The sequence below is a fragment of the Elephantulus edwardii genome, unplaced genomic scaffold (assembly GCF_000299155.1).
Source record: "Elephantulus edwardii isolate Elephantulus edwardi_28Jun2011 unplaced genomic scaffold, EleEdw1.0 scaffold00143, whole genome shotgun sequence".
NCBI lineage: Eukaryota > Metazoa > Chordata > Mammalia > Macroscelidea > Macroscelididae > Elephantulus > Elephantulus edwardii.
In genome coordinates, this window is record NW_006399893.1 from 4,765,707 (window position 1) to 4,779,694 (window position 13,988).

General features: G+C 39.9%; 1 pseudogene; it reads left to right on the forward strand.

Annotated features, from left to right (window-relative positions):
• The first annotated feature begins 6,759 nt into the window (after positions 1-6,759).
• LOC102844122 lies at positions 6,760-7,418 on the forward strand (annotated as a pseudogene).
• Positions 7,419-13,988: the final 6,570 nt, after the last annotated feature.

Sequence of the window (13,988 nt, forward strand, 5' to 3'; positions counted from 1 at the left end):
AATAGAATCCAACGATACATAAAAAAAATAATCCACCATGACCAAGTGGGATTCATAACAGGTATGCAAGGATGGTTCAACATAAGGAAAACAATCAGAATTGACCCATTGCTGACCCTCCAGTAAGTTTTCAAAGGCAGTTAACCACGTGGCAGATTTCCCATCTCTCCCATGTAGCAACTGGTGGATTCAAGCTGTGTGCCTTTGGGATTGCAGCATAGCTTCTTGCCATTAGGCTTCCAGAGCAAGGACATACTGCATGGTTCAAAATAAGAAAGGGAGTGTGTCAGGGTTGTTTCCTGTCTCCATACTTTTTCAGTTTGTATGCAGAACAGATAATTCGTGAGGCTGGGCTTTAGGAGGAGGAATTTGACATTAGGAACAAAATGTGTTCTACAGATGATACAACCTTATTTGCTGAAACTAGGGAGGGCCTGAAACTTTTGCTAGAGAGGGTCAAGAACTGTAGTTTGCATTATGGATTGAAGCTCAACATAAAGAAAATGAAGATTCTTTCTACTGGGCCCATTGGCAGCATCATGATAGATGGAGAAGAGATTGAGATTATTAACAATTTCAGCTTGCTTGGGTCAACAATCAACACCCTTGGCACTAGTAGTAAAAAAACCAAAAAGACGAATTGCATTAGGAAAATCTTCTGTCAGGGACCTCTCCAAAATGCTGAAGACCAAGGATGTCAGTCTAGAGACTAAGGTGTATATGATTCAGGCCATGGTCTTTATCATTACTAGCTATGCATCAGAGAATTGGACAGTGACCAAGGGGGACAGAAGAATTAATGTCTTTGAGTTTTGATGGTAGAGAAGAGTATTAACATATTACTGCCAAAAGAACAAACAGATTTATTCTAGAGGGTGAAATCAAGCTGCTCCTTGAAGGCAAGGATTTTGAGACTTGTCTCACATACTTTGGGCATGTAGCCAGGAGGAACCAGTCTTTGGAGAAAAATAACATGCTTGGAAAGGTCAAGGGACAGTGTAGGAGAGGAGGACCCCAGATAAGATGGCTTGACACAAAAACTGGGATAATAAGCATAGGGAGATGTGTTGGAGGTAGTGAGATTGACTCAGGTTAGAGCAGTGTTTAGAGCTAATGTGCTATGAATCACAGTCAACTTATAGGCACACAGCAACAGTGTACCCTTACTCTGTTGGCACAACAGCCTCCTGGTATAGGTTTAACATGAGCACAATTAAGTGCATTAGACTTCCATTCTTCTCAATGTCAGCTACAACGTGCTATGATCCATACAGTCAAATGCCTTTTCATAGTCAATAAAGTACAAATAGATGTTCTTCTGATATTCTTTACTTTCCTCCAGAATCCATCTTACATCAGTAATGATATCTTAGTGCCACAGCCTCTTCCAAATACTGCTTGAATTTCTGGCAGTTCCCTATTTGTGTAGTGTTCTACCATTTTTGAATGATTGTCAGCAATATTTTGCTTGCATGTGATATTAATGATATTGTTCAGTAGTTTCCACATTCTATTGGATCACTTTTTTTTCTTTGTTTGAGGTGACTACAACTCAACAATTTTGTAAGCTGATAGAAACTTTGCCCTATTCTAAGCTATCCTCATGATCTCCACCATACATGTACACACGCTGTTGTTATGTACCATTGAGTTTGAACTAACCTATAGCTGGCACTTTAGTGGGTTTTCAAAGTCAGTAAATTGCACGCAGAAATGTCCATTTTTCTCCAGCAGAACAGGTGGTGAATTTGAACCATATGCCTTTGGGTTGACAGTACAATTCCTTACCACTATGTCACCAGAGCTCTCTACATGCTTATATATGTATGTGTACACACAAATATACATGAACACAGTATACATATACACACAGAGGATAAGACAGAGTTCTAATCTGTTTATATATATATTTGGAAGCAGGAGTGGTATCCACTTTCTAAACAACATGCCTCCAGAAACTATGAACTTTGATAAATATCAATAGTTGTAGAGGAGCTTCAGGCCTTTTGTTCATAGGGTTGCTATGAGTCATGCTCTACTACAAGGCAATCAACAACCATTTATACACACACACACACATATATATGTGTGTATATATATATATTTGGAACAGACCTTCTAAAACCCTATGTGCAATAGAGTGTTCAGTGCTATTGTGCATATAGGGTTACTATGAGCCATACTCAACTGACAGTACATAACAGCAACAAATATTTATATTTAGATATATAGATAGATAGATAGATGATAGATAGATAGATAGATAGATAGATAGAGCCTTAGTGATAAGGAGTTGCACTGTCAACCTAAAGGCAGGCTATTCAAATCTACCAGTTGCTCTGTGGGAGAAAGATGGGCAATCTCCACCTGTGTAAACCTGGTGTAAGGTCAGCTATGAGTTGGTTCTGATTTCACAGTATGTAATTACATCACATACACAGAGGAAGCTCTCATAGCCTAGTGGTACAGAGTTATGGTAAGGAGTTTTGCTGGTAACTAAAGGTGATTGCTGTTGTTATAAGTTCTGTCAAGTTGAAAATGGCCCATAGCAGACCCTATGAACAGCAGACCTAAACCCTATTTTGTGCCATCCTCACACTCCCTGTCACACTATAGCCCATTGTGGCAGTTACAGTGGGAATCCATTTGGTTGAGGGTCTTCCTCTCTTTTGCCGACCCTCCACCTTTTCAAGTGTGATGTCCTTCTCCAAGGAATAGCCCCTCCTAGTAATACACCCAGAGGATGTGAGGTGGAACATTATCATCTTTGCTTCTACGGTGCTGGCTGCACCCTCTCTAAGACTTACTTGTTCTTTTCACAGTCATGGAATGTTCATTACTCTTCTTCAACACCACAGTTCAAAGACATCAATTCTGTTTCTATAATTCTTATTCATCCCCAGTTCCCAGGTGTATAGTACTTTTGGAACACAAAGGTATGTTATTCCAATCCATCTTTTGCTCTATAGGAGAACAATAGGTAATATCAACTGCCTATTAAAATTATCTGAAGAATCAGCTCTGACTTGATGGTACACAACAACAACAACAATATACACAGAAGCATACTATTTTATCTTTTCCTCTTTTTTTATTAAATTTTATTAGTTTTAATGAACATTTACAGAGATTTTGGGTTTTCATTCATTCATTGTTGCACTGTTTTCTCCACCCTCCTCCCCAGTTCGTTCTTCTTTCCCCCCATGTCTGTTTTAATTGTCCAATTGCCACAGTGCTTGTCAAAGCCAGTTCTGATTAATCTCCTTTGTCAGTGTGTCCCTTGCTATTCCCTATCTCTCCTCCCTGAGAGAGACTGCACTCTGATTCATAAGGAAAAGGGGATGGCGTATTCTCTTAGCTACTTCCTGCTGAAAAGGGACTCTGTGGGTTTCAGGGTGAAGGTCTTCTCTCACTACTCTAAAGGGCCCCTTTGGCAGTAGGAAACACATAGAGTATTATGGAGATTGATTTTGGAATTTAGATGCACTGTTATCAATTGTACTTAGCTGTACATGTTCATATCCTTGAAGATGTATCATAGAAGTGTTGCAGCCTAGAAGATACAAATTTAACTAACAAGTTAAAAGTGCATGAGTAAAAAATTGAAAAGCAATCATATTCCCATTCCTGTATTTTTGTCTTCTCTGTCCTTATATTCATTGTCTGTGTCAAGACTTCACCTCCTTTTTTCTGGTTTATTGTCACAATATCCTATCGATATTTCTACCAATCTTCACCTTCCTACCCCCTCAGTGGTCTTGTTAGAGGCATGTATTTTATAGTAAGATACTAATCAGACCCCTCCCATGTTTTAAAGTCTTAGCTGATTACCTCTTTGCCTACAGAGTAAATTAAAGATCTCTTTCATTTTCATTATCCAACACGTATTTGCTCAGGCTTGATTTCTAGCTGTTTGGGCTTGCTCTCTCTTGTGTACGTTTATGCTGTTAAGCATTTCTCAAAGTGTGTCTCAAATCCACCTGTGAACAGTGCAGAGTCCTAGAGCACCTCAGGGAAGCCTCAATTACAATTTCAATGACTATGCATTCTTAATAAGCTCTCCAAGTCATTCTTGAGCACCAGTAAGCAGGAACACATATTTTCTAACTCTACCTAAAACAGGAAAAAAGGATGGCTATTTAAAGGTATTTCCTATCAATCTACTTTGAAGGGTGCTCCTTATAGGCAAAGATGGTGAAACTTCATCTCACACACTTTGGACATGTTGCCAATTGGGATGAGGGCTTGGAAAAAGATGTCATGCTAGGAAAGGTAGAGAGCTGGTGAAAGACTCATCAAGATGGATTGACACAGTGACTGCAACAATGGCCTTTGAGTTTGGTGGAAATTGTGATGATGGTAACAGCATAGGGCAAAGTCTGATCTGTTGTGCATCAGGTTGCTATGACTTGTTGTAGGACAAGTAGACTTGATGGAGCCAAACAAACAACTATAAACCTGACCTAATTACATTGTTTTGAAATCAGTTCTAGTATTACAATATTCATTGCGCAGATGAGAAACTGTACAGAGATCTAAGGATATTAATAGATTTATCCATGTTTGAACATTTTAGTTTTGAGACAAGATTCAAGCTTGTTTTATAGAACTCAGCTTGCTTTTTACACAGATTTCTTTTTACATAGTGCCAACTTCTCACTTCCAGTTTCTGGGAGAGGAATAAACTTCCTGTTTCATGTAAATAGATTATCATCTTTGAAGATTGTAGCAGACATAGCAGTTGTTGCCACCATACCCCACAGTACTCACCATTCCAATGCACATAGCTGACCAATATAGAGCTGTATTAGAAGCCAAATCTATCTCTGCTATATATACCTTCTGAAATACTTGGTCTTCTTTCACATTCTCTGGGAATCATCTCTCAAGTAAACTACTGAGCTCAAGTCTTTGCATTGGAGACTGCTGTGGAGAAATCCAATCTGAGACAAAGCTTTTGAATTTCAAATGGCCCAAAAACAAATCACACAATGTAAAAAACAACTACAAAATGAATGCTTGCATAGCTGAGAAGCCAGGTACAGATTTGGTTTCTGATACAAGCAGCAACATACATACAAACGAATGTTAGTCTTTCTACTTCTCTTTCTGGCTATGGTTCTGCTTCGTGCTCCCTTATCTACTGTCTGATTTTTTTCTTTTGAATGAACTTATTCTCAGGAAGCAGAATCTTGCTGAGCTGTGTTGGTGCCTGAGGCAAAAGAAAAAAACATATCCCATGCATAAATACATGTTTGATATAGTTTTAATGGTTAATTTTCCCCCAAAAGTAGATGTAAAAATATCATTGATATATTTTCTTCCATTAAAGTCAGTGAAGTAAAATGATAATAAATTCTAGTTGGGGAATAAATAAAATATTTATATGTAAAATAATGTGAGATTTAATATACCTACTTCACAATTTTTCAACATTCTTGCAATGACTTCAAAGCTCTGGCAAAATAATAACCCTCACAATATATGAAGACATACATATGATGTATTTTTATTTTATAATGGCCCAAGAGGGTATTGCCTATGCCTATCTTTCTATTTTGTACTAATTGTTTATCATGGGCTTAATTTTTATTTTAAAAACTCTGATTTAAGATATTATATTGCCTTCCTTCTGAGTTTTAAAACACATCCTTAAACACTGTGCCAGAGTAAGTGTTTGACTCATTTTACCTTCGTCTCAATCATGCAGACTGTTTAAAACCAGGTGCCAGAACATGGAGCCTTTGAGAGTTAGATGGTTCTAGACTTAGATCGTTCTTACAGATTACCATGCACGAGAAGGGAGAGAGTCCCTTCCCAGACTTCATTTTTGTCATTGTAAATTAAATGGAAAGATTTTTATTGGTCCTCTTAAGTTCTGCTTTTAGCCCTTGGATCACTGCTAACAAGGGGATAAAGAATTTAGAATAAGCGTATAGAATCTATTACAACAATTTTGTTTCCTCTTACTGTGTACCATCAAATTGTATCCAACTGGCACAGGAGGAGGTTGACCCTCCTTCTCCAGGAGGAGCATCTGGTGGATTCGAACCGCATAACTTCGGGATTATAGAGCCGCTTCTTGCCACTAGACCACCAGAGCATTCTTATTATAACAACTTTAAAGAATAATTTTATACTTGTTGATCTAACAACAAAAAATTAAGGCTTATATTTTATGAACGTTTTTAGGTTTTAAAAAATTTAATTCGGTTTTACTATTATTTTTAAGGAAATGTCAGTATACAACCATTTGGACATTGTTGTTGTTGCTGTTAACTGCTGTTGGGTCAGAACCGACCCATAGCTGACCCTCTAGTGGATTTTCTGAGGCAGTAAATCACACAGGAGAAGGATGCCCATCCTTCTTCAGAGTAGCTGGTGGATTACAACTGTGTGCATTCAGGATTGCAGGGCAGCTTCTTACCACTAGGCCACCAGAGCTCCCTAACTAGACCTTTATGTTCTTGTTATGTGCCATCGAGTCATTAAGAACATTTAAAAAAAGAAGGAAAAAAAAAACCCAAACAAACAAGCAAACAAACCACACACCAAAAAAAAAAACAAACCCATAAAAATACTAGTCTCTCGGGAAGTGGAGCACCCCCTGACCACTCCTCATGGCGGCGGAAGCTTGGGTACGGTGGTGATTGAGCGAGCCTGGCGGGCGGGCGCCGAGCTCTGGCCCAGCCTCCACGTGCCCCCCGGGCTCCACACTCCTAATGCTTCGCGGGTGTTGAGACCTTCCCGGCCGGGACAATGGTGAAATATTTCCTGGGCCAGAGCCGTGCTCCGGAGTTCCCGGGACCATGTGTGTTCACCGCCTTCTGGCAGCGGTACCCGAATCCCTACAGAAAACATGTCTTGACTGAAGACATAGTACACCGGGAGGTTACCCGTGACCAGAAACTCCTGTCCCGGAGACTCCTGACCAAGACCAACAGGATGCTGCGCTGGGCTGAGCGATTGTTTCCTGCCAATGTTGCTCACTCGGTGTACATCCTGGAGGCCTCTATTGTGGACTCACAGAATCAGACCATGACCACCTTCACCTGGAACATCGACATGCCCAGTTGATGGTGGAGGAACGCTGTGTTTACTGTGTGAACTCTGATAACAGTGGTTGGACGGATATCCGCCGAGAAGCCTGGGTCTCCTCTAGCTTGTTTGGTGTCTCCAGAGCTGTCCAGGAATTTGGTCTGGCTCGATTTAAAAGCAATGTGACCAAGACTGTGAAGGGTTTTGAATACATCTTGGCCAAGCTACAAGGTGAAGCCCCTTCTAAGACACTTGTTGAAACTGCCAAGGAAGCCAAGGAAAAGGCAAAAGAGAGAGCACTGGCAGCTACAGAGAAGGCCAAGGATCTAGCCAGCAAGGCAGCCACCAAGAAACAGCAGCAGCAGCAACAATTTGTGTAGCCATCATCAGCCCTGCACAGCCCTTTTACCACCACCATCACACAGCAGACAATCCAGCTCCAACCCCCTAGCCCCAGTGTGCTCTCTTGTTAAAAATCAACATCCAGCCCTATTTCTTGCCTAAGAGATAGGCTAGGGCAAGTAGGGCAAGGGGTAAGGGTCTTGTTTGGCATCTACAGAACAGCAAGTATGTCATCCATGGTCTGTGCTGATTCTGCATATTCCTCCCATTTGGCAGCTGAGGCACAGAGAGGCACAGACTTGCCCGGGTCAGTGTGCAAGTGAAGTGGGAAATGCTAGACTGTAAGCTCCGTGAGGGCAGGGATCTGTTTGCTCTCTGATGTGTCCCAAGTATTTGGAATAATATCTAGTACGTAATCGGCACTCAATAAATAACTTGACTTTAGTTAGTCCTCCCCCCTCCAAAAAAATACTAGTCTCTCATCATTGATAGTTTGAGAGTCTAGCCTGAAGGGCCTCATTTTATAGACACTGAGCATATACTGAACCACAGGAATATTCAAAGACTTACTCAAGAGCTAACAAAATCCAAACAAAACTCACTTATCAAGCTATTTTATGGATTTTAATTTGCTGTGACCTTCCGTTGGGTTTCCAAGGCTGTAAATCTTTATGGGAAGAGATTGCCCATCTTTCTCTTGGAGAGTGGCAAGTGGATTTAAACTCCTGACCTTCACCACCTGATTAGAAATACATGGCATATAATGCCCTAGGCCTCCAAAGCTCCTTAAAGGCTAACAGGTAGTTGTTGTTATGTACTGTTGAGTCAGCTACAATTCATACTGACCCTTATGAACAATAGCTCAGAATCTTGCGCTAGCCTGAGCCAACTTTAACATCTCAAACATACCTGACCCCATTGCCACAGTGACTGTGTCAATCCCTCTCATCCAGGGTCTTCCTCTACTGCATTGATTCTCTAATCTTCCAAGCACGATGTCCTCCTGGCAACATGCCAAAATTATATAAGAAGGAACTTCAAAATCCTTGCCTCCAAAGAGTGACCTGGTTTCATTCTCTCCAGGTCAGACCTATTTGTTTTCTTGTTCAATTCTGTTCTCCAACACTGCAGTAATGATAATAATAATAAACAATTGCTATCTGTTTGGGATTTCCTATAAATGCACCAAAAGGTGTAAATTATGCTCACCTTGAAGAGTTATTGTTAGACTTGTGTGCTTTCGAGTCATAAGTGACCTGTAGTTGACTCTCCAGCAGGGAGTTTTCAGAAGCAGTAAATCACTTGGGAACAGTTTGCCAATCCTTCTCCCACACAGCAGCTGGTGGATTTGAACTACAGAGTGCTTTTGAAATTGGGGCACAGCTTCTTACCATGAGATCACTAGAGCTCCCTTTATTAGACTAATTTGCCTGATTTCTTCCCTTAATGCAAACTGACAAGCTGGAGACTAAGGTGCGCCTGATCCAGGCTATAGTCTTCGCAATTACGTGCTATGTGTCAGAGAGTTAGGCAGTGACTAGGGATAATAGAAAGAGAATTGATGCCTTTGAGCTGTGGTGCTGGAGAAGAGTACTGAATATACCACGGGCTGCTAAGAGAACAAACAGGTTTGTCCTGGAGAAGGTGAAGCTGGAATGCTCCTTGGAGTCAAGGATTCTGAAGCTTCATCTGACGTACTTTGGGCATGTTGCAAGGAGGGACTGGTCCTTGGAGAGGGGCATCATGCTTGGGGGGGGGGAGGGGCGGCGCAGGAGAGGAAGACCCTCAATGAAATGGATTGATTTTGTGATTGGGGTGGTAGGAATGAGTGTGTTCGAGATGGCAAGGTTGGCACAGGATAGAGCAGCATTTAGGCCTCTTGGACATAGGGCTGCTATGAGTCTCAAGCGACTAGATGGCACATAACAACAACAACAACAATGCAAGCTTCTCCTTTCCCTTATTGTTTCTAACTATACTTGCAGAACTAGATATAGACTAAGCAGGTGACGGTTTGTTCTTAGAGTAAGCATTGTCAATGTTAACGTTTTCTGTCATCCTATGCAATCTTAAGAGAGCTCAGGCGACATAGTGGTAAGAAGCTGTGCCGCCAACGCAAAGACACACATTGTTACCCTGCAGGAGAAGGGTGGACAGTCGTTTCTTCTACTATCTACCATTTCTGAAAACCCACTGCAGGATTAGCTACAGGTTGGTTCCTGTATACAACAACAACATGCAATCTTAAACTATATCTCAGACTGTTTATGTAAGGATATAAAATAGTGACTTCTGTTAGTGCAATCTTTTCTGATGAAGTCCACCACCCCAATCCTTTCAGTATGCTCCCCTTGGTTCATAAATTTTCCGTGACTTAATTAAAACAAATGTGTTTTAGTTACCTCTGGTTCAATTTTTTTAGTGTGTCTGCAAATACTAACCTTAAGGGACTTTCTCTCTGGAGAACTAATCCTAACACTATCAGAGTTGACTTAACTCTTCTCAGTCCCCTATACATCAGGGTAGAGTTGGGAGTCACCTATGTGCTCCATCCAGTGTACTTGTTTTTGTTATTAGACAGAATGCTTTATAGAATTAATTAGTCTTGATCAATGCCTTTCTCATCAAATCCCCATTACACTATCCATCCACTAACTTCTACTGTTCTAGCAGTCTTCCCCCCAACCCCATTTCATCTGAGGATGAGGGTAGGAAATGGGGAAATAATTGGGGGGAAAAGTAAATAACTCAGTCTATTATTTTAATATATAGAAAAGGATAAAAATAAACATAAAATTAAAAAAGATAAAATAATAGTCTGCTCCAGCCAGTAGACTGGATATGTTTTGAATAAGATCTGAATAAAACCCAGGCCCATAGACTCTTGTTCTTCACTCCTGCAGACTCTGGCAGAAAATGCACTGATGTCAGATTGTACAGGTATGAGCTGTTAAATTTCATCTTAGCAAACGATAGACAATATTCCTCATGTTCTCAACATGTCCTGGCATCAGTGCCACAGCTGATACCCACGAATCTGTGCTGAAACAGTCAAGCTCCATCCTCACCCTCTGGAGCAAGACTAGGGTTTTCATTAGTCCTGGATTTGCCTTCCTAAGTAAACATGCTTATTTGGTTTTAATATATTAGCCCTTGCTATTCAAAACTAGATTAAATTGTCAATCATCTCCCCCATACGTCATGTTGTTTCCTCTGGACAGGGGCATGTGTGATGTTACAACATGTCTCGCCAATAAAACAGCCCTCTGGATTGAAATCTGTTCAGGACATATAGCAAGATGTCAAATTAATTGTACCGAAATAATGAGTTAGCACCAAATGCTAATTAAATATTGATGAAAGTCATACTTTCAATTATCTTCATTATGGCCCAATGTTTTATGCAGGCATTAAATGCTTGCAGTATGGGTACGTCTGGTAATTAGCTGAGCACTATAAAAAAGGCCCAAGTTGTTGCCCTCCATATTAAGAGTGCTTTGAAACCACTTGGAAAATGGAAACTCTTAGGATGATAACATTTTTTTCTGCAAATGTTTGAAATTTTATTAATTCATTCAATACTTTCTGGTTTTTTATAATAAATGCTTAAAAAAATTGAGGTGGATTGGAAGTAAGAAGACCACAAAAGTCCTCTGATGATTCATTCATGGGTTTTTCTATTCATATTACCTTTGAGATGCTCTTCTCTGAAAGTCCTGTACCACCTTTTAAGCTTTCCCTGGCTATAGGTCAAATGGTTCCTTCTGACAAATATGATCATTATTGTTTTTAATGAATTATGATTAAGATGGTTCTTAAAAGACAATTCCTGCACCACTTGCATTAGAATCATCCAGATTCTTATCTAGTAATTGTGTGGCACAACTGGTTAAGCACTGGAAATTAAAATCCACTTTGAAGCATTTGGAAGTCAGGCCATACAATCTACATACTTTTCAAAAATTAGAGCCACTGAAAACTCCTTTACTGACAACTGTCTGGACTCTGACATGCTCAGGGTTTTCATTAGTCAGCTCAATATGATGGCAGCTGGTTTGGTTTGTGCTCCTGTTTACCAAGAAGATTCCTGTCTTTGACACACACTCAGGTACATACGCATCCTCCAACACCAATGAAGAGGTCGCCAGGGTTTTGTACAGTGAAGTCTGATAATCAGATCTATGATGAAGCTTTCAGTTCTGGCTGCATTCAAAGCAGACTAGAGTTTTTTAAAAAAAAATATATGGGTTTATGGTGCAACCACTGTGGAAGGTGCTGTGGGACTTTCTCAAAAAGTTGTAAATAGTAATACCATTAGACCCAGCAATTCCACTACTGGAAATATACCCCAAAGAGACCATAACCGACATCCAAGCAGATACATGCACATCCATGTTTATCGCGGCTTTGTTCACAATAACAAGGAGTTGGAAACAACCTAAGTGCCCATCAACAAACAAATGGATAGAGAAGCTGTGGTATATTCACACAATGGAATACTACGCTGCGTTGAAAACAAGAAACTCATGAAATATTATTCAAAATGGGAGACTCTCGAGGACATTATGCTGAGTGAAATACCTTAGTCACAAAAAAGAGAAAGATGGGATAACTAATGTATACTGCATTGAAACAGATGAGGGGAAAAACTGTTTAAAAGTTGTATATGATAGGGTATTATGGTTATCACAAGAGTCCAGAATGAAGGTTGCATAGTGGAGTGTACTCGGGGCAGTGGTAGAGGGGTGCGTGGGGGAGATTGTGTACCAATATAAGAATTTTACTTTTCAAAGAGAGGAGTGAACTGGGGAGGGGGGCAGGGAGAAATGTGCAACAATGAATGAATGGAAATCCAAAATCTCTGTAAATGTTCATTAACATTAATAAAAAAATTTATATGGGTTTAAATGACATCAGTTGGAGTCAGAGTATGTACCACCATTCACACATAAATTCTAGAGGATTGCAATTTACACGTGGGGAGTGGAACCACTGTACAATAATACGTGCACTTCGTTATTCTTCCCGTTTGAAAAGTTTTTGCCCCAAGAGAGCAAAGTGGGTTCATTCACTCACATCCTTCTCAATGAGAACTTTCTTGAGCACTATTTAAAATCTCATGAAGCAACTTCCACTCTGTCAGCACTTTGTGTCTCTTCCATCTTTATTTCTTCATAGCATTTGTGACTAGTTCAACTAAATGAGACCTTGTTACATAATAAATAAATTAGACATAATAAGCAAAACAGATCCTGTTATATAATAAACAAAATACATGGATATCAAATTAATTCAGACTCATGGCGACCCTCTTTGGGTTTCCCAGTTTGTGTGTCTTTATGGAAGGAGGCTGCTCATCTTTGCCCTTCAGTATTGCTGGTGGCTTTGAGCTGCTGCCTGTTCAGTTCAAAACCCAACACTACATCACTTAGGACCCCTTTTGTTATATAGCAGGGACTAGATAAATATTTGTTGAATAAATAAATGACTATTTCAGAATGAACCTGCAAGGTAGGTATTTATGACTATCTTTAGAAATAATTTCCACCACAACAAGATAAAGGTAAATAATCCAATAGAAAAATAGGCACAGGATATGAACAGGCACTTCACCGAAGATGATATTCAGATGGCTAACAAGCACATGAAGAAATGTTCAAAATCCCTAGCTCTAAGAGAGATGCAAATTTAAACAACTAAGAAATATCATCTCACCCCAGTCAGAATAGTAAAATTTAAAAGAACAGCAAACAACAAATGCTGGCGAGGTTGTGGAGAAACGGGAGCCCTTATTCACTGGTGGGAGTGTAAAATGGTGCAACCACTGTGGAAGGCAGTATGGTGCTTTCTCAAAACGTTGCAAATAGAGATACCATTTGACCCAGCAATTCCACTACTGGGAATATACCCCCAAAAGACCATAACTGACATCCAAGCAGATATATGCACACCCATGTTTATCACAGCTTTGTTCACAATAGCAAGGAGTTGGAAACAACCTAAGTGCCCATCAACAAACGAATGGATAGAGAAGCTGTGGTATATTCACACAATGGAATACTATGCTGCATTGAAAAACAAGAAACTCATGCAATGTTATTCAAAATGGGTGACTCTGGAGGACATTATGCTGAGTGAAGTATCCCAGTCATGAAAGGACAAATACTGCATGGTGCCACTGTTGTAAAACAAGACTGACCTTGGGGTTGGGGAGAGACTGAAAAGATGGGTTCAATAATGTATACTGCTCTGAAACAGATGAGGGAGAAAACAGTTTAAAACAGATATGTGATTAGGTATTTTTGTCATGACAGGAGTCTAGAGTGAAGGCTACATGGTGGGAGGGCTTGTAAAACAATGAAAGGATTTTTCTTTTACTTTTCCAAGAGGGTGTGTTCTGGGGGGTGGAGGGTTGGGAGGGGAGAAATGTGTAACAATGAATGAATGGAAATCCAAAGTCTCTGTAAATTTTTACTGACATTAATAATAAATTTAAATAAAAAAATTAAGTTAGAGTAAAGAAGGCAATAGATTTATAACTGCTCATGCTAATAACACTATATCATGGCATGGAGGAGAAATAGCAGAACTGTATCCACATTTACAAT